The sequence below is a fragment of the Petaurus breviceps genome, unplaced genomic scaffold (assembly GCF_028583685.1).
Source record: "Petaurus breviceps papuanus isolate PSGF00001 unplaced genomic scaffold, PetGlider_PUasm1.0 90700, whole genome shotgun sequence".
Lineage (NCBI taxonomy): Eukaryota > Metazoa > Chordata > Mammalia > Diprotodontia > Petauridae > Petaurus > Petaurus breviceps.
This window is the reverse complement of record NW_027187315.1, coordinates 10290728-10310683: the sequence shown is the minus strand read 5'-3', so window position 1 is coordinate 10310683 and position 19956 is coordinate 10290728. Positions and strand designations below refer to the sequence as shown.

Genomic DNA, 19956 nt, shown 5'->3' with positions numbered 1-19956 from the left:
GCTCTGCTATGTCAGCACGTCCATGGGGCATGGGAGATCTTTAAATCCCATAACCCTTACATCTCCTCAGAGGGAGGAACCAAACTCAGAGGGAGACAATGTGGAGTCCACACCCACAGCTGAAACATCAACAGGGAACAGGTCCCAAGCACAGAAAGCTCTCCTAGATGAGCTCAAAAGGAACTTTGAAAACCAAATGACAGAGATAAAAGACAAAATGAATAATTCTTTTAAAATCAAAATTGCAGAATTAGAAAAACATAATGAAGAGAACATCTCTCTAAAAAGAAAAGTGTATGATATGGAAAAGGAGCTCCAAAAACTAACCAAGGAAATTTATTTGCTAAAAATCACAATCAACCAAATTGAAACATAACTCTATCAGGAACCAAGAATTAGTCAAACAAAACAACAAGAATGAAAAATTAGAAAAAGAGGTAAAATATATCAATGGAAGAATAACTGACCTGGAAAACAGATCCAGGAGAGATAACCTGAGAATCATAGGCCTACCAGAAAATCATGATGAAAAAATAAACCTGGACACCATTCTCCAAGAGCTTATTAAGGAAAACTGCCCTGAGATACTAGAATCTGAGGGTAAAATAGAAATTGAGAGAATCTATTGGACACCTGCTGAAAGGGATCCCAAATTGAAAAGTCCTCAAAATGTTGTGGCCACTCAAGAACTACCAGGTAAAAGAGAAATACTTCAAGTGGCTAGAAAGAAACAATTCAAATATCAAGGAACCACACTGAGGATCGCACAGGATTTGGCAGCCTCTACACTGAAAGATCAGAGGGAGTGGAATTCAATTTTCCACAAGCCAAAAGAGCTCAGGTTACAACCAAGGATCACCTACCCAGAGAGACTGAGCATATTCTTCCAGGAAAAGACATGGCCATTCAATGATATAACAGATTTCCAGACCTTTCTGATGAAAAAGCCAGAGTTCAATGGAAAATTCAACCTCCAATAATGAGATGCAAGAGTGACATAGAAAGGTAAACAAGGAACACACACACACACACACACACACACACACACACACACACACACCCTGTTGTTTAATAAGAACAAACTGTTTATAGACAAGTAGAGGGTATGAGTATAAATTACACAAAATGACGATTAAAAAAAATCTTATTAAGGGATACAAAGGGACTGCAATGGAAGAAGAGGATTGAATGAAGTGGAAAAGAGTAAATTATCCCACACAAAGAGGCATAAAAACAATATATCAGAGGAAAAGAAGGGAGGGAAATGAGTATTATATTTGCTTTTCCCTCATTGGGTCTGGTGCAAGAAAGGAATAACAACCACTTAAGCATAGGACTCCATGGAGAAGAGACACAAAATGTTATCATATTAGAGGGAAAGAGGGGAGGGAGATGAGCTTCACATGAGATTAGTTCCTGTCACTCTTGGTGTGAAGAAGAAATAACATACTTCATTAAGTATAAAAATATCCTACAGACAGTAGGAAGTGGAAAGGGCTACGAAAGTGGGGGGGGGTGGTTAGTAGAGAGGAAGAAGTAAGGGGGAAGGGGAGGAAAAGGGAGGGGGGCTGATAAGGGAATGCTGAGTGAGACAGTGGTCAAAGGAAAACTATTAAGGAGGGGAAGAGAGAAGGGGAGAAAAAATATAAGCATTAATAGGGGAGGGAATAGGATGGAGGGAAAGAAAAAACAGGTAATAATCATAACTGTTAATGTGAATGGAAGGAACTCCCCCATAAAACAGAGGTGGATAGCAGAATGGACTAAAATCATAATCCTACAATATGCTGTTTACAAGAATTAGATCTGAAACAGAGGGATACACACAGGGTAAAGTTAAAAGGCTGGAGTAAAATATATCATGCCTTAGGTAAAGTAAAAAAATCAGGGGCAGCAATCCTTATCTCAGATAAAGCAAAAGCAAAAATTGATCTAATTAAAAGAGATAAGGAAGGAAACTATATCCTGCTAAAAGACACTATTAAGAATGAAGCAATATCATTACTTAACATATATGTACCAAGTGGTATAGCATTCACATTCCTAGAGGAGAAGGTAAGGGAATTAGAGGAAGAAATAGATAGCAAAACTATACTAGTGGGAGACTAGTATAGTTATATCTCCCCCTCTCTGAGCTTGATAAATCCAACCTCAAAATAAACAAGAAAGAAGTTAAGGAGGTGGATAGAATTTTAGAGAGGGTAGGTATGACAGATCTCTGGAGAAAACTGAATGGGGATAAAAAGGTATATACCTTCTTCTCAGCAGTACATGGCACATACACAAAAATTGACCATGTAGTAGGACATAAAAACCTCACAATTCAGTGCAGAAAGGCAGAAATAATAAATGCATCATTCTCAGATCATGATGCAATAAAAACCAATAAAAACCATTTTATGCAATAAAGGGCCATGGAAAGACAGATTAAAAACTAATTTGGAAACTAAACAATTTAATCCTAAAGAATGAGTGGGTCAAATAAGAAGTCATAGAAACAATCAGTAACTTCATTCAAGAGAATGACAATGAGACAACATACCAAAATTTGTGGGATTCAGAAAAGGCAGTTCTTAGGGGAAGTTTTATATCCCTGAGTGCATACATGAATAAATTAGAGAGACAGAAGGTCAATAAATTAATTGGGCATGCAATTGAAAAAGCTAGAAAAAGAACAAATTGAAAATCTACAATTGAATACTAAATTAGAAATACTGAAAACCAAAGAAGAGATTAATAAAATTTAAATTGTGAAAACTATTGAATTAATAAATAAAACTCAGAGCTGGTTTTATGAAAAAAACAATAAAATTGATAGACCCTTAGTCAATATAATAAAAAAAGAAGAAAACTAAATTATGATTATCAAAAATGAAAAGGGCAAACCTCCCACCAATGAAGAGGAAATTGAAACAATAATTAGGAATTATTTTGCCCAATTGTATGCACATAAATTTGATAATCTTAGTCAAATGGATGAATACTTGGAAAAATATAGGTTGCCCAAATTAACTGAAGAGGAAATAAATTACTTAAATAACCCCATCTCAGAAAAAGAAATTGGACAAGTCATCAGTGAACTCCCTAGGAAAAAATCTCCTGGGCCAGACGTATTTACTAGTGAATTCTATCAAACATTTAAAGAACAATTGATTCCAACAATCTACAAACTATTTGGGAAAATTAGTGACGAAGGAGTCCTACCAAATTCTTTTTATAACACAAATATGGTACTGATACCTAAATCAGGAAGAGATAAAACAGAGAAAGAAAATTATAGACAAATCTCTCTCATGTATAAACATGCAAATTTTTTAAATAAAATATTAACAATAAGACTACAGCAACTTATCACAAGAATAATACCTTTTGATTAGGTAGGATTTATTCCGGGAATGCAAGGATGGTTTAATATTAGGAAAACCATCAGTATAATTGATCATATCAACAATAAAACTAGGAAAAACCACATGATCATCTCAATAAATGCAGAAAAGGCTTTTGACAAAATACAACATCCATTCCTATTAAAAACACTAGAAAGAATAGGAATAAATAGAACCTTCCTTAAAATAATAGGTGGCATCTATTTAAAGCCATCAGCAAGTATTATATGTAATGGGGAGAAGCTAGAAGCATTTCGAATAAGATCAGGGGTGAAACAAGGATGTCCACTATCACCCCTCTTATTCAATCTGGTACTAGAAATGTTAGCAGTAGCAATTAGAGAAGAAAAAGAAATAAAAGGAATTAAATTAGGCAAAGAAGAAACCAAGCTATCATTCTTTGCAAATGTTATGATATACTTAGAGAATCCTAGAGAATTAAGTAAAAAAAAAAAGTACTTGAGAAAATAAATAAATTTGGTAAAGTTGCAGGATATAAAATAAACCCACATAAATCCTTGGCATTCCTGTATATTTCTAATGAAATTCAACAGCAAGATATAGAAAGAGAAAATCCATTTAAATTTACTGTAGACATAAAATATTTGGGCATCTACCTGCCAAAAGAAAGCCAAGACCTATATGGACACAACTACAAAACACTTTTCACACAAATAAAGTCAGATCTAACTAATTGGAAAGACATCAATTGCTTGTGGCTGAGTTCAGCTAATATAATAAAAATAACAATTTTACCTAAATTAAATTATATATTTTGTGCCATACCAATCAGTTTACCAAAAAATTACCTTACAGAGCTAGAAAATATAGTAACAATATTCATTTGGAAGAACAAAAGTTCCAGAATATCAAGGGAATTAATGAAAAGAAATGCTAGGGATGGTGGACTAGCTATACCAGATTTCAATCTGTAATATAAAGCAGCAGTCCTCAAAACTACTTGGTACTCTCACAGGCAAAGGGGCAAATACACGTACGTGTCGGCAGAGGATAGTGCATATGAATGAATATCACATTGCCCAATGGAGTTCTGGCTTCCTTTAGTAAAGATAATGGAGCATTAGGAATCTCGCAGGAGGAATGCTTCCAGGTCACCCTGTGCCCTGATCTAAGATGGCGGACGAGGCCACCTGGCGTGTTGTGTCCGAGATCCCAGGGCTGAAAAGGAACGCCGGGCCCCGGGATCGGGAGCTGTAGGTGCAGCGACTCAAGGAGGAGTATCAGGCTCTTATCCAGTACATGGAGAATAACAAGAATGCTGACAATGACTGGTTTCGACTGGAGTCCAACAAGGAAGGGACCTGATGGTTTGGAAAATGTTGGCACATCCATGAGCTACTTAAGTATGAGTTTCACCTTGAGTTTGATAACCCAATTACATATCCCTCTACTGCACCAGAGATTGCTGTTCCTGAACTGGATGGAAAGACAGCAAAGATGTGTAGGGGTGGCAAAATATGCCTAACTGAACACTTCAAACCCTTGTGGGCTAGGAACATACCAAAGTTTGGACTGGCTCATTTCATAGCTCTAGGGTTGGCTTGCAGTAGAAATCCAAGACCTGATCCAGAAGGGGGTGATCCACCACAAAGAGAAGTAATATCTCTGCCTGAACTTCTGATGTACTTGGCTCCTGCCTCCTTCAACAATCACCACCTTCATCCACCCAGCTGATACAATGGGCCTTCTCTGCCTTTTGCCTTGAAGTTGCAGTGACTGGGCCTCTGGGTTGCATTGCTATAAATGAGCTTTGCCCCTACTCATAGTCTGGCCTTACTTGGGGACTGAGCTGAGAGCAGCTGGCAGACATTGGGACCATGATTTTACCACTTCCTCACTACTTTGAAAGGTGTGAGGATGCTGGAGAGATGAAACATGAAAATTTGTGTCACCTTCTCTGTTGGAGACAGTAGCTACGTCCTCTTTGAATAAAAGCTGCTTCCCCTGGGGAAAAAAAATAACTACTTGGTACTGGCTGAGGAATAAATGAGTGGATCAATGGAATATATTGGGTACACAAGATTCAGCAGTCAATAACTATAGTAATCTACTCTTTGATAAACCCAAAGACCCCAGTTTTTGAAATAAGAACTCACTATTTGACAAAAACTACTGGTAAAACTGGAATATAGTATGGCAGAAACTGGGCATAGACAATTATGTAACACCATATACCAAAATCAAGTCTAAATGGGTGCAGGATCTAGGTATAAAGGCAGATACTGTAAGCAATCTGGGAAAGCAAGGAATAATTTACCTGTCAGATTTGTGGAGAGGGAAAGACTTTATGACTAAACAAGAATTAGAGGGCATTATAAAATGCAATATGGATAATTTTGATTACATTAAATTGAAAAGCTTCTGTACAAACAGAGCCAATATAACCAGGATTAAAAGGGAAGTGGAAAATTGGGAAATAATTTTTACAACCTATGTCACTGATAAAGGACTCATTTCTAAAATATTTGAATTGAGTCAAATCTATAAGAATACAAGTCATTCCCCAAGTGATAAATGGTCAAAGGATATGAACAGGCAGTTTTCAGAGGAAGAAATTAAAGATATTTATAAGCATATGAAAAAATGCTCTAAATCACTATTGATGAGAGAAATGCAAATCAAAACAACTCTGAGGTACCACATCTCACCAGTCAGATTGGCTAAGATGACAAAATAGGAAAATGACAAATGCTGGAGAGGATGTGGACAAATTGGAACACCAATGCATTGTTGGTGGAGTTGTGAACTCATCCAACCATTCTGGAAAGCAATCTGGAATTATGCCCAAAGGGTTATAAATAATTTCATACCCTTTGACCCAGCAATACCACTTCTAGGATTGTATCCCAAAGAGATCATAGAAGTGGGAAAAAGACCCCTATATACAAAAATATTTATAGCAGCTCTTTTTGTGGTAGTAAAGAATTGGAAATTAAGGGGGTGCCCATCAATTGGGGAATGGCTGAACAAGTTGTGGTATATGCATGTTATAGAATACTATTGTGCTATAAGAAACGAGGAGCAGATGGACTTCATATTTACCTGGAGAGGCTTATATGGAGTGATGCTGAGTGAGAAGACTAGAGCCAGGAGGAATTTGTACACAATTACAGACACAATGTATGTGTGACAACCAACTTTGATAAACTGGACTCTGCTCAGCAATCCAGAGACATAAGTCAAACCGAAAAGACTCATGATGGAGAGAGATGTTTACCTGCAGAAAAAAAATTGAGATTGAACCCAGATTGAAGCAAACTACCTGCCCTTTTTCGTTTTCTTGTTTGGTTTTGTTTCCTTTTTCCCATTCTTCATTCCATCTGTTACAATCCTTCTTTATAACCTGACTAATGGCTAAAGTGAAAGTTTTTGCAGATACTATACTTGATTGTATGCCGCCATGGGAGGGGGGAGTGTAGAGGGAGGGAGAGAAAATTTGAAACTCAAGGAATTGTGGTAATGAATCTTGTAAACTAAAAGTAAACAAATTAATAAAGACAAAAAAAAGAAATGTATAGGCATGCTGAGGATTTATATGGGTTTATTTTATATCCTGCAACTTTGCCAAATTTATTTATTATCTCAAGTAATTTTTTACTTTATTCTCTAGGATTCTCTAAGTATATCATCATATCATCTGCAAAGAGTGATAGCTTAGTCTCTTCTTTGCCTAATTTGATTGCTTCAATTTCTCTTTACCAAAGTACCAAATTGAATAAGTGGAGAGATAGTGGACAAACTTGTTTCACTGCTATTATTATTAGAAATGCTTCTAGCTTATCTCCATTACATATAATGCTTACTAATGGTTTTAGATAGATGCTACCTATTATTTTAAGGATGGCTCCATTTATTCCTATACTTTCTAATGTTTTTAATAGGAATGGATGTTTTTGCTAAGATTATTAAACTGTTAGATTACTATTTAGGCAGTTTTCTAAGGTACTCTAAGCAAATAATCATTGTCTGCAAAAAAAGTAATAATTTTGTTTCTTTTTTTTCAACCTGTATTCATTTCCTCAGGGTATTTTTCTGTCTTATTGGTATAGCAAGCATTTCTAGCACTACATCAAATAATAGTGGTAATGATGGATATTCTTTTTTTTATATTTGAATATTTGATTTTAAAACTTTCAATTCCAGATTCATTCCCTTCCCCCTATGCCACCCACCCCCACTGGGGAGACAAGCAGTTTAGTATAGGTTGTACATGTGCAGCTAATGCAAAACAATGACATAGTAGATGTATTGTAAAAGACTGACTATATTTCCCTCCCTCCTATCCCACCTCCCACTTGTTCTATTCTCTACTTTGATCCTGTCCCTTTTCAAAAGTGGGTGCTTCCAACTTCCCTCTCCCCCAGCCTGCCCTCACTTCCATCATCCCCCCTCACATCCCCTTCCCCCCTATTCTCCTGGAGGGTGAGATCCCCTATTTAGTGTGTATTTCCCTCTCTCCTCAAGCCAGATTCAATAGGAATAAGGTTGACCCATTCCCTTTTGCCTTCCTATTCTTCCCCTCCATTGTAACCATTTTCCCTTGCCTCTTCTGTATGAGATAGTTTGCCCCACTCTGTCTCTCCCCATCTCCTCTCATTATATTCCTCTCACCTCTTAATTTCACCTTTTAAGTATTATCCCTTCCTGTTAAATTGGTCCTGTGCCCTCTATCTATGTATACCTGTAAACGTATATACACACATTCACATATGTATTCATATGCCCGCATACCCTCATATAAAGACATATATATATATTTCTAATCCCTTCAACTACTGAGAAAAGTTTCATAAGTTACAATTATTGTTTTTCCATGTAGGAATGTTAATAATTCAACTTTGATGAGGTGGCTCAGCGAGCAGGAGCACCGGTCCCAGTGCCGGGACGGCATGGATCAAATCCGGGCCCAGACACTCAGCACCACACTCAGAAACAACAACTGGCCGTGCAACCCCAAGCAAGCCACGCAACCCCGATTGCTTTAAAAAAAAAAGTAGTTCAACTTTGATAAGTTCCTTATGATTTCTTTTCCCTGTTTACCTTCTCATGCTTCTCTCGCTTCTTGTATCTGAATTTCAAATTTTCTATTCAACTCTGTTTTTTTCAGCAAGAATGCTTGAAAGTCCTCCATTCCACTGAATGACCATATTTTCCCCTGAAACATGATACTTAGTTTTGCTGGGTAGGTGACTCTTGGTTTTAATCCCAGCTCCCTTGACTTCCGGAATATCACATTCCAGGCCCTTCGATCCCTCAGTGTAGAAGCTGCCAGATCCTGGGTTATCCTGATTGTGTTTCCACAATATTCAAATTGTTTCTTCCTGGCTGCTTGTAATATTCTCTCCTTAATCTGGGAATTCTGGAACCTGGCTATAATATTCCTAGGAGTTTTCTTTTTGGGATCTTTTTCAGGAGGTGATTGGTGGATTCTTTCAACCTCTATTTTGCCCTCTCGTTCTAAAACATCAGGGCAGTTTTCTTTGAGAACTTCCTGGAGGATGCTTTCTGGGGTCTTATTTTGGTCATGGCTTTCAGGTAGTCCAATAATTTTAAAATTATCTCTCCTGGATCTATTTTCCAGGTCAGTGGTTTTTCCCATGAGATATTTCACATTGCCTTCTATTCTTTCATTTGTTTGGATCTGTTTAACAGCATCTTGATTTCTCATAAAGTAATTAGCTTCCATTTGCTCCAATCTAATTCTGAAGCAATGATTCTCCTCAGTGAGCTTTTGAGATTCTTTTTCCATCTGGCAAATTCGACTTTTTAAGGCATTCTTCTCCTCATTGCCTTTTTGAGCCTCCTTTGCCATTTGAGTCAGTCTGTTTTTTAAGGTATGATTTTCCTCAGTCAGGCTGTTGACTCTCATTTCATAATTTTCTTGCATTGTTCTCATTTCTCTTTCCAATTTTTCCTCCACTTCTCTTATCTGCTTCTTAAGGTCCTCTATGTCCTGTAACCAGCTCATATTTTCCTTTGATGCTTTTGGTGCAGGAGTTCTGACTTCACTGATTTCCTCCTGTTCCATGCCTTGCTCCTTCTTATCCCCAAAATAGGAGTGTAATGTTGGAATCTTCTGTCTGCTTTGTTTTCTTTGCCTGCTCATTTTGCCACTCAATGATTTGACTTTTGGGCTTTTTGCCACAGTAGGACTCTGCCACCAGACAGGGGAGTTTTCATCCCAAATGCTGGGGTTTTCTCAGCTGCCGGAGGTATTAGATGGGTGCCCTCTCTGAGGTCTCCACACACTCTGGCAAGCTGGACACACACCCCAGGATCTCCACCCTAGACTGCAATCCAGATCCAAGCAGGTTAAGCAAGAGCGATTACCCCTCAGACTGGTGCTTGGTCCCCCTACTCTCTGCAGGCCAGGAGCTGAAGCTGCCACGTGGTGCTGGCAGGCTGTGCTGGCGTCTCAGTGGTTTCTTGCCCCGGAGGTAAAAGCCACGCACTCCCACTTACTGGGTCCCAAAGTCCAGACTGCACTGGCCTCTCACCTTGCCCTTTGCATCTATGTATTGATAAATCTGGAAATGGCCACAGCTGCTGCTGATCTGGAGTCCCTCTGGCTGGCCGCTGGTCAGGCCTGCCCTGGGGCTAAAGCCTCAGCGTGGTGCTGGGCTCGGCTCCCAGAGCGTTGCGCTGTCTGATTCCTGCTGTCCTGCCGGGCTGTTCTCAGTGGGAGCTTAGCTTCTCTGTGTCATTTTGTGGGTTCTGCAGCTTCGTCGTGGTTTGTTTCTAATGATGGATATTCTTGCTTTACTCCTAATGTTATAGGAAAGACCTCTAGTTTATTCTCATTATATGTAAAGCTGGCTTGTGGCTTTAGGTAGATTCTATTTACCATATTAAGAAAAAATCCATGTATTCCTGTGCTTTCCAGTTTTTTTTTTTACCACATACTTATTCCATATATTGTCAAAAGTCTTTTCTGCATCTATAATCATATGGTATTTGTTATTCTTGTTAATATGGTTAGTTATGCTTATAGTTTTCTTAATATTAACCACCTTGTATTCCTGGTATAAATCCAACACAATTATAGCATATATTTTTTTGGGTGTGTGTGTGAGAGATTTTTAAATTTTAAAAAATAATGGCATAGTATAATATAATACACCATAATGTGATATAACATACCTAATATAACTCTTTTTGCTTTCTTTGAAACCATGATTGTTACTCCCCCTTTTGATTAGTTTATTGAGAACATAATGGATTTTTGATTTAGCTCCTTATTTTACTCTGCAATTTTTTGTATCAAGAATATTTTTTGTGAATAACACATTGTTTGATTCTGCTTATTAAAAAAATTACTTAGTATTTTATTTGTCCCAGTTACATATAAAAAACAATTTAAACATTCATTTTTAAAACTTTGAGTTGCAAATTCTCTCCTTTCCTCTCTTCCTACCCCTACATGACTCATTGAGAAGGCAAGCAATTCAATATGGGTTATATGTGTTGTAATCATGTAAAAACACTTCCATGATAGTCATGTTGGAAAAGACTAAGTATATTTCCTTCCATCCTATCCTGCCCCCCATTTATTTTATTCTCACTCTCCTTTCAACTTGTCCCTCCTCAAAAGCATTTTACTTCTGACTAATACCTCCCCTAATTTGCCCTCCCTTCTATCATCCCCTCCTTCTCTTATCCCCTTACCCCCTACTTTCCTGGAGGGTAAGATAGATCTTTATACACAACTGAGTGAGTGTTATTCCCTCCTTAAGGCAATTCTGATGACAGCAGGTTTCACTCATTGCATTTTACCTTCCCCCTGTTTCCCTCCACTGTAAAAGCTTTATCTTGCCTCTTTTATGTGAGATAATTTACCCCATTCTACCTTTCCCCTTCTCTTTCTCCCGATATGTTCCTCTCTTACCCCTCATTAATATTATTATTATTACTTAGATATCAACCCTTCATATTCAACTCACACCTGTGCTCTCTGTCTATATATACTCCTAACTATCCTAGTACTGAGAAAGGTCTTATGAGTTGCAAGTATCATTTTTCCGTGTAGGAATATAAGCAATTTAATAAATCCCTTATGATTTCTCTTTCCTGTTTACCTTTTCATGCTTCTCTTGAGTCTTGTATTTGAAAGTCAGATTTTCTATTTAGGTCTGGTCTTTTCTCAAGAATACATGAAAGTCCTCTATTTCACTTAATTTCCTTGATTCACTCTGCTGAGGCCTGCTCTGGCTTTGGTGGGGCCTGCTTCTCACTGGCACAGCCCTAGCTGGACTGCACTCTCCTCTCAGCCCAGAGCAACAGACCTTCCCAGTCCACCTTCCAGATTGTCTTGGGCTGGAGATTTGTTTCATTCTGTCTTTTTTGTGGGTTCTGCTGCTCTAGAATTTGTTTAGAGTCATTTTTTACAAGGTATTTGGAGGGGTTTGGATGAGATCTCAGGCAAGTCCCTGTCTTTACTCTGTCATCTTGGCTCCTGTTTTTTCAGTCTTGTGACTTTGTTTTAATATTTCTTGGTTGTTTCTCAGTCATTAATTTTTGTTTGATCTATTCTAATTTTCAAGCTGGATGAAGTTTTGTATTTCTTGTCATTAGTTGTTAAATTTCCTTCCAAGTCTTTTCTCTAGCTTTCTTATTTCTATTTCATTTTTTTCCCCAAAATCTCTCATTTCACATATTATATGGTTTTAATATTTGCTTAATTTCTTCTAGGAATTCTAGTTGACCTTGGGGCTATATGTGTTTTTCGTTGAGGTTTTGCATGTACATATTATGGATCCGGGTTTGTGTCTTGGATACCCCTGCGTGAATAATAGTTCTTTTTTTCCCCTTAAGGTCAAGCTCTAGGCACTCTTACAGGGAATATTAGGACCTTATTTGATACATTTCTGCATTCTATGGGGTTCTATTGCTTTCTTTGTGTATTGAATTCTATGTTCTTCAAAGATCTCAGTGGCAGTTCAGGTCAAGGACTTGTAAACTTTCAGTTTACCCTAAGCAGTCTGATTTCAGGTCCACTTTGATTACTGTGCCCCTGATCTGAATTTTATAAAATCCTGACTCTAGATTGAGTTTAAGTAATACAAGTATAGTCTTAACCCTGGTTGGAACTCTAGTAGATTACTTCTGGTCCAATCAACTAACTGGAAAGATGTATTGGTTCAGAGTGACAGAACTGTATTGATTACCTCTTTTCCTGTTCTTGCCAGGCACACAGCCTGCTTAACTTATCTCCCAGAGTTATTTCAATGATTAACCCCAAAATTAGATGTGAAATGATTTTGAAGTGGGCTAATTAAGTCATATATTTATATATTTAGAGCTGAAAGGGACCTTAATAGCAATCTAGTTGAAATCCCTCATTTATAAAGAAACTGAAAACCAGAGAGGGTATGTCTTGTCAAAAGTTACATAGGTAGCTAACACAAGATTAAAACTCAGGATGTTTGACCCCCAAATCAGTTCTTTTCCCACTACACCACGCTATAACTCTTGATATGCTTAATATAGCACATTATTTTGGTGGTATAGATGGGTCTAGAACAAGGGTGGGGAACCTGCAACCTCAAGGCCACATGTGACCCTCTAGATCCTCAATTAAGGGGATTTGCTCTGTGAAGTTTTGATTCAGTCAAAGGGCCACACTTCAGGATCTAGAGGGCCATATGTGTTCTTGATGCTTCAGGTTCCCATATGTGGTATAGAACCTTATCCTTGGTGGCTTGGGTTATACAGCCACAGAAATTTCCTAGGAGGGAAGTTCTTTATCATAAAAAGGCAGCTCTCATGGTGCAGGCTATCTTCTCTCCTCACGAGGAGGTGAGTGACCCACAAATCTACTGGATTGATCAGACCCACCATTTCACTAATGGAGCTAGAAGCCAAAGTGGGATTAGAACCAGAGGTGTGCTAGAATCAACTCAAATTTGCTCACAAGGCATGTTTATTAAATTTTCAGTACACACTGTTACACTTTAGAAATAGGAAAATGCTATAAATTAGGGCTTGATTTATTATTTTTTTTAATTTCCAGACTTAAGAAAAATATTAAGAATGAAGAATAGATTTAAAAGTCTATCCTACATAAGTACCCCTACCGAGAAAGCTTCTTGTTAAATATTTACCAGCACCCCTCTAATAGAATCCAGTTCTCCTAATATCCTAATAAATTTTATTTCTACTTCATTATGGCTCACTTATCTGAATGCTCTAGACATCTAAAAGGATAGATTATACCTTGAAAGGTAGAACCTTTCTAATTCTAGTCAATTATATATTGAAGACCATGTCTTTGATATTAAGTAAATATCAAACCACTGGGAATACTCCAAGTAGCAATGTATATTCTTTTTGTTGCTTTTATTTATTTTTTACAAATCTGGAAGAAACCTATTATTGATTTCTTCATATTTAAAAGCAAAAGGAGCAAAATATTTTAATGGATCCTTGCCCCCTGCAGAATATTTAAAAATACTTTTTTTCTTCATTTTACATATTGTTTCCATAACCCCAAGTGCTAAGTCAGCACTTGTATAAATACATTCTAGTTGTCTAGAGACAATCATTGGGATATGTCCATTCACAGAAACATCTGGGCTTGGTTTGGGCCAGGAGCACTGGCATTGGGCAGGTACAATTAGGACATTTCAAGACCTCATACTCAAGTCCCCTTTTTCTCCCTCATAATATTATTTTGAAATTCAGTTACACTAACAAATGGAGCAGATTTGTATGTTTTAATTTGGAAAGTTCATCCCTTTCAAGGTACTGGGCTTTCCCCCAAATTATTGTCACTTATTTTAGGCAACAGAGTTTTTATTCATGCCAACATGTGTTACATGAGTATTTGCATCCTTGTTCTGTCCATCTTCATGTTAGTGTTTTGTCACAGGATATATGCAGCAGGGCTCCAAGATTTTTCGTATCTCTAATACATTTCTCTGCTTATTTTTATTCCATATTGAAAATTACATTTTAAAATTTTACATTTTTCTATAAGCTATAACTGATAATGATGTTGTATTTGACAATACACCTATTTTTGGACTGAGAGATACAGTGACCAGTGGATGCAGTGCTGACTGGACCTGGTATGGTTAAAGGACCCAAACTTCCCCTACATCTCTCCTCTCCCTCTAGACTCTCCAAGTTGGAGAATTAAGTAATGCTCTCTCTCTCTCTCTCTCTCTCTCTCTCTCTCTCTCTCTCTCTCTCTCTCTCTCTCTCTCTCTCTGTCTGTCTTTCTCTGTCTCTGTCTCTGTGTCTCTGTCTCTGTCTGTCTGTCTGTCTGTCTCTCTCTCTCTCTCTTTTGCTCTCTGTCTCTCTCTCTGGAATATAAAGGAGTTAGACCAGCCAGTTCTCTGCTAAAGTTGGCAGAATATCACACTGCCTGAATACACCCACAGACTGTTGCCCTCCTCCTGCTTCTCTGTTCCTTCCCTTGATAGTATTTATTCCCCTTTATATAAAAGAAGTTAGTGTCCACTCACCATTACTGCATACCTGATGTTAGTTCCAACATAGAAGTTGGGTCAATTGCTCAGTCGGGGAAAAGTGTGGGTCACAACCAGCCATGAGTGAGGGTGTGAAGAATCAGTATGATAATTTATCCCTTAGAAGATCATGAACCTTGTATCAGTATGTACATGTTATATGCTGATATGCACATACACATATATAGACATAGATAAAGATATTTAATATGACGTCTACTCCTCCTGGTTATTCACTACCAGGGAAACCAGTTTGTTCAACTTTACATGAAAGAAATAAAGGCAAGCCTAACCCTCTAATGCTCCATGCATCTATATTCTATGTAACATGATGTTTTTTTATGATTGCAAATAATTCCCATATATTATTTCATTTGACCCTCAACAACCACATGCAGGCTGAGCAGATATTATTATCCTAAGGGAACTTCTTCTGCCCCATAATAGTGTACAAAAGGCAGTTCCAAAATGGACCAGTCCTACCAGCATACTCACTGAAGAGCCATGAATTTATCCCTACCCCAACCAAAATCTCATTGCTTACTTCCTACCAGGTGTTAGATACCCACTGTCAGCTGGATTTTGTCCCACCCCTTCCTCCATCTCCATGTTGAAAAGAGATAACCTAGAGCCTCTCTCTACTCTGACTTTTGGACCCACTACTATATTTCCAATAATCATTGGTTGGCAACAATCTGTCTCGACATTGATCCCCAAGATCTTCAGAGGGGTTACCATCTGCTCTGCTACTTTTCTGGCCAAGCCTCAAGAACCACCCAGAATTTCTATTTGCCATGAAAATGAAGCTTCTTCTATGTGGTGTCAGACCAATTTAGAATGTGAACTCCCTGCCAGAAGGAACTGCCTCACTTTTGTATCCGTATCTCCAATGCCTAGCAAATCTCAATGCTTTTCCATTTCATTTCATTGTTGTGGATGATAACACTAGGGGTCAAAAAGGTAAAAGGTATTGCCATACAGCTAGTAATTCATGAGCCTGGATCAAGAACCTAGGTCTTCTGAAACAGTGCTTAAAAAACTTGGAGAATGAAAAGTGTGTGTATATACACACATATATGTATATGTATAATACACACATACACAGATATATACATATACATACATATATGACTGGAAAGGAGATCTGGTCAGTTGGCCATACTCAAAGGTTTTCCATTATGATAGAAAATACCAGAGTGGTGGCGGCTGAGTGGTGGGAAGTAAGGCAGAGAGAGCTAAGAATCATGCAGTGTTTAGATAGTCAAGCTTTAATTTGGTCATTAGTTTTCTAAATATGAGATTATTTTCCAGTGACTCATGAATGCACATATTGCTAGAGGATATCAGTCTTATCAACTTTGAATTCTTGCAATAAATGAAACAAAATGAAAAACAGAAGTTGCAACTAAATAGAAGGATTTCCTATAGGTACTTCTTGGGGACACAAGGAAAATAGTTGGCAGGATGGGTTTCATTGTAGGTCCAGAAGCAACAAGAAACATTATGTCATGCGTTATTTGATTATGTGTGTATATATCTATATTTATATGTGTATGAGTGTGTTCGGTGATTTTTTATTTTAAACTTAAGTATAAAATAAGAAAAGAAAAAAAGTTTAAATACTAAACTAAACATATATAATAGTGAGAAGTGAATTCAAAGAGACCATCAAGGTAACATTTGCTTCTTATATACTGGTATCAATTATCAGTGATGGAGTGGTAAACGATTCTTTGAAGAACTAAAAAGACACCCAAATCAACTCAATATACTCTCTTAGAAATAAATTGATTAGACATTTGATGACTTTGACTCATGGTTCAGAAGGAAGAAATAGAAGGGGGAGGAGACAAGATGGCAGAGTAGAAGCACAAACTTGGCATGGGCTCCCACTCCAATCACTTGTAATAAATGTTAAAAAAAAATGACTCTAAACAAACTTTAGAGCTACCAAACCCACAAAGTGACAGAGAGAAACAAATCTCCTGCTGAAGGAAGCTGGCAGGCAGATAGGGAGGTTCTATCACACTGAGCTGGAAGCCAAGTACAGTCCTGATCTCTAGATTGTAGTGGGACCAAGCAACCATTTATAGGGTAATTGTTCTTGCTTTGACCTGCTTGGATGTGGATCACAGTCTTAGGTGATGGTCCTGGGGTGTGTGGCCAGTGAGCCAGAGCTTGTCAGGGCTGTAGAGAGAGCACTCTTCTAATAGCTCTGGCAGCTGTGAAAACCCCAACAACTGGAGACACAGCTCTTTCCATTCTGGAAGCAGAGTTCGTCAGTAGCAAAGAGCTCAAAAGGCAAGTAATTGACTGGCAATATGAACAAGCAGAGGAAGCACAAATAGACCATACAATCCTTCTTTGGGGACAAAAAGAATCAAGGCATGGAGTGGGAGGAAGACAGTAAAGTCAGAACTCCTGCATCAAAAGCCTCCAAGAAAAATATGAATTGGTTACAGGCCATGGAGGAGCTCAAGAAGGATTTTGAAAATCAAGTAAAAGAAGTGGAAGAAAAATTGGGAAAAGAAATAAGAATGATGCAAGAAAATTGTGAAAAGCAAGTCAACAACCTGCTAAAGGAGACCCAAAAATACACTGAAGAAAATAACACCTCAAAAAATAGACTAATTCAAATGGCAATCTACAGATCAGGACCACTTGAGGTAGCCACGAGGTGCAACCGCCATGCACTGGGGTCAGAGGCTGGACCTTGCTCTTCTGTCCCCCCCTGTTCCAACAGAGTTCAACACTGACTTTTTACTTTGTCTTTGGTGTTTATGTGTTTAAAAGTCTAGAAACCACCACAGCTGCTGGTGATTCACTCTCCTGAAGTCTGCTCTGGCTGCTGCTGATTGAGGGCCACCCTGGGGCCAGAACTGTGTGGCTCATGCAGGACTGTACTTGGCTTCCAGCTCAGTGTGATAGAACCTCCCTATCTGCCTGCCAGCTGTGATAGTATGAACAGTGCTGTCTCATAAAGCAGAGAGAAACAGTGGAGGGTAAAGTGAGTTTAACAAAACTTGGCAAGATATCCAACTAAACAAAGGGATTCCAAGAACACTTGAGAATGAAAATGGGACGACATCAAACAGAAGAAAAATGGAAAAGACTTGCAAAAACCATTTCAATGAATTGTTTTCTCTATCAAAGATAGTGGAACCACCTCATTTGGACCTAATATAATAGTTCCAAATGTGCTTATAAAAAGAAAATGCCACTAAAGAGAACAAAGGTAGGGAAAACAGTTGTATGGAACCAGGTAGCTATAGAGGAGATCTTTGCTGGAGGTAATACAATTGTGAGGGTTTTGAGGAACCAATATGCAAGGTATTTTGTGCTTTTTTACCAAAAGTGTGGAAAAAAAATTTCGATCTTATTAATATTGAAAAAAAAAAAGATTATCAGAAGAACATCCACAGATTTTCCCCTCCCCCTCTCTGTCTCCTCTGCTCTGCTGGCAGCTCTTCAGCTTTGCTCCTCACCCCCTGAGAATGTATGCCTGTGCCAAGTTCATCTCTACCCCTGCCCTGGTGAGGAGCAGCTCTCAGATGCTGAGTAGACTGCTGACCTATTTAAAAAGGTTATTGATAATGAATAATTGGGAGGGAGAAGGGGAATAAGTAGTTATAAATGTGCCTTATTTGGACCTACTATATCATTTTGTTTGATAATGGGTGGTGAATAGAAAGGACATTGATATGGATTATAATAAGTTCAGACTGAAGTTTATCTTATGTAAATAAATTGCTATAAGGAGACTAAAACAGCCTAAAAAATTTCTTGGTGAAGCAAACACTTAAGTTATTACCAATATGTTTTGGTTCACTATGTTTATCTTTCTGTTGTATTTATCTAATTCTGAGGGGTGAAAATTAAAGTCTTCTACTATTATTGTGATTGGAGATTAGCAATAATTAGGGAGGAGCCATGTGCATCTTTGAGAGTAAGAGTAAACTCACACAGTGAGAGTCCTGAAGCTATTGTGATTATAATCATTTACTTCCTCCATCTCTGCCCTTTCAATCAACTTGAAGTATGAAAAGCTTAGCCTGGAGAGGAAAGTGGCTATCAAAAGAATAATACTGAGCTTTAGTGACCTGCAAGAAATGCCAAGTTGATTGATTGTGAGATTTCTGTTTTTGCTGTTTGTGGAATACTATTCTGATTGATTCCTACAGGACTCTCACTGTATGTGGGATGTTCTCCTGGGCTCTTTTGGTCCAGTGAATGTAAAGTCAGGAAGGAATTATTTCTCTGATATTTCTACTTGATTCTTTTATTGCTGTTTTTCATACTTTGTTCTAAGAGAATTCAGAATTTTTTTTTAACTTTTGGAGTGTATTATTTTTAATGTGTGTTCCTCTAATTTCTAATTATTAAAATAGTTTAAAGTTGTTTTTTTGTGATTCATAAGTGCCTACTTATATTTTCACACTTCAGAAGTGAGTGATTAGACTAAGCTTAATTTAAGTTTTTGCTACAGTAGTTACTATCAGTTTTTTTTTCAGTTCTAGTTTTTCTTTAAGAAATTTAACCCCTTGGGGCAGCTAGGTGGTGCAGTGAGTAGAGCTCTGGACCTGGAGTCAGGAGGACCCGAGTCCAGATCCAGCCTCAGACACTTAACACACACACACGGACTTGCCATGTGACCTTGGGCAAGTTACTTAACCCCAATTGCCCTCTAAAAAGCAAAAAAAAAAAAAAAGAAATTTAACCACTCTACCATTAGGTACATATAAAATTAATATTATTATTTCTTCATTGTCTATGATGCCTTTTAATATAATGTGATTTTTCTATATGTCTCTCTCTATTTCATCAAATTGTATTGTTGCCTTATCTGAGTTCATGATTGCAACTCCTGTTAGGTAAGTGTCTCTGGAAGAATAACAGATTCTGTTTTATCTCATAATTTTCAGTATGCCTATCTGTTTTAAGTATTTCTTGAAAGGAGATAATATTGGGTGTTTTTTTCTTGTAAACTCCTTGATAATTTTCATTTTAAAATTTTTGTTGGTGAATTTTATCAAGTAAAGTATTAGGTTATTATTTTTGGGTGTCTTATTTCATGTACATAT

The 19956-nt window shown here is 37.7% G+C and overlaps 1 pseudogene; it reads left to right on the top strand.

The window, feature by feature from the left end:
* The first annotated feature begins 4329 nt into the window (after positions 1-4329).
* Positions 4330-5368, top strand: LOC138144386 (ubiquitin-fold modifier-conjugating enzyme 1 pseudogene; annotated as a pseudogene).
* The last annotated feature ends 14588 nt before the right edge of the window (positions 5369-19956 follow it).